We start from the raw sequence: 2,282 nt of genomic DNA, 5'->3' as shown, positions 1-2,282 counted from the left end.
CTGGTTAATTTGTCTCGCTCCTTTTTTTAATATTTAAAAAAACTAACATATAACGACATTTCCTATATAGGTTATCACTACTTTTTATAAAATGAATGGTTTCGAGAAGAAGGAAAATGTTAATAGATTGATCCAAGAAAGCAGGTAATCAATTAGATTGAAGTATTGGTTGGATAAGTTAACCACCACCATAGTTTATTCATGATAGTTTCGAAAGCGAATTGTAACTTCATTCAAACTATCAATATATATAAAATATTTTGATGTTTCTGTTATTATTTAGTTAAGCTCTGAAATGTACCAGCTTAATTCTTTCAGAATGTCGTCGGGAACCTGAACCTGATCTAAATTTCAGAATATATTGTTTCTCAATGAGAATCAATATCTCAGTTATTCTTATTAATGCTACTATGATTGTACACAATGAGTCTATTTTTATAAAAATGTTATGTATGATATAAAACATTATTTTAAGTAAATTGAACTAATTGTAAGCAAAGATGGATAGTAGCTAGTAGTGGAATCCAAGATGCGCGTTTCGTTCTGTTTGGGACTTGTCAGCTAGATGTACCTGCATCTCAGAGATAATATTCACTCTGAGACTCGAACACAGTACCTTTCGCTTCAAACGCGATCGCGTTATCCACTTAGCTATTGAGGCCTGATAGCCACTTGCTTGTGCAATGAGGTGACGTTTAAATTCACAAACTGAATTAAATTGAAATAATCCTCAAGTAGATTTATTGTGAACAATGTTCTAAATGAAAGTTAATAACTGAATAATTGACAAGCACATCATAGTTGGTATGCCATAAAGAGAAATATGTAGAATAATTCATGTTTTAGGTGTAGTTTTGTTCTCTAAGCTGGATAGTTTGGTCATGGATCTTTCATTGTTCTTTTGAAAAACATCATTAGTTTAAACTTCAGGTAGAAGTGAAATGTTCGAATATGTGGAGAAACTCGAACTTTTCACTTCTACCTGAAGTTTAAACTAATGATGTTTTTCAAAAGAACAATGAAAGATCCATGACCAAACTATCCAGCTTAGAGAACAAAACTACACCTAAAGTATGAATTATTCTGCGTTTTTCTTTTTATGACATAAATATTTTTGTATGGAAGGCGAAAAAACTTAATTTTGAAGACTAGTCAAAGCTGATATACACTCCGAATACTTCTAAGTAAATCCTTTATAGTATTTCCATTTATGAGTCACATCCTTCAAATATTTCTAGTTGACGACGTTTCAGCCATAACATTCAACTTGAAACTAGTTCGCTTCAAACAGAAAAATAACTTTAAACTGAAGTGATCACACAATGTTTCATGATTTATGCAGTTCAATCAATACTCAATTAAGAACACATAGTTATACAAATTACCTGTACATTATGCAACTTCTAGATGAATACGTTGTTAAATTTAATGATCAACTTTGGAAGCTAAATATTTTGACTAAAAGTATTTACATCTCGCGAGACGAGGTCGTGGATGCGCACTGTTGAGGAGTCCCACAATAGGACGAAACGGCCGTCCAGTGCTTCCAGGTTTTCCTTGATGGTCTAGCTTCAATTGGCTCATGCTTTCAACCAAGAAAATACTACATCTACACAAAACCCCTTCTGATTACACTATAAATAGTTTACTCTATTAAATATATTTATTCACTGGCTAGAAAATTAGTTGATAGTTCATTTTCGTTAATCAATTTTCACATGTGAAACGTTTATATTGGTTAGGTGACTGTCGATTGCTAATTGTCTATTGTAAGCTGGTTTATTGATAAGAGAATGTAATTCTCCCGTATTTTTTTCTCTAAAATCAAATTCTATAATATAAAAAAAATGATCAGTCGTCTTTTTTATTCTTCCGTTTTAATATTCTTTTTATTGGCAATCGAGATAACACACTGATAGTGTAGTGAACAAAACACGAGTGGGGACAATCGAATGTGTTTAAGCACATTACAGAATCTCTCATTAAAATCTGAGAACCATATAGTGAAAAGTTAATTTGCAAAATAACAACCAATTGTCTCAATTTGACTGTTTCTTCTGCAAATATTCGTCCATAGTCTCCAACTATAATTGTTCATGCATTTTCGTACCAATTGCGTACCGTTCTAGTTCTCTCCTTATCGATCTTCTACTGAAATACATTCAATGCCTGACCATCACCATATACTAATGTGGATATCAGTAACCCACACCACAAGCGAAAGGTACTAGGTTCGAGTCCCAGAGTGAACATCAACTCTGAGATGCAGGTACATCCAGATG

The 2,282-nt window shown here is 32.6% G+C and overlaps 1 non-coding gene across 1 annotated transcript, besides 1 other annotated feature; it reads right to left on the bottom strand.

Annotated features, from left to right (window-relative positions):
- Positions 1–91: 91 nt before the first annotated feature.
- Positions 92–148: a sequence feature (Short protein (Smp_199320, CCD61042.1) was converted to a misc_feature.).
- Positions 149–591: 443 nt separating this feature from the next.
- Positions 592–658, bottom strand: Smp_tRNA_00993_Gln_TTG.1.1. The gene has a single exon. It is a non-coding gene (tRNA).
- Positions 659–2,282: the final 1,624 nt, after the last annotated feature.

Source organism: Schistosoma mansoni, assembly GCF_000237925.1.
Source record: "Schistosoma mansoni, WGS project CABG00000000 data, supercontig 0261, strain Puerto Rico, whole genome shotgun sequence".
Taxonomy (NCBI): domain Eukaryota; kingdom Metazoa; phylum Platyhelminthes; class Trematoda; order Strigeidida; family Schistosomatidae; genus Schistosoma; species Schistosoma mansoni.
This window is presented reverse-complemented; position numbering and strand designations above follow the sequence as displayed.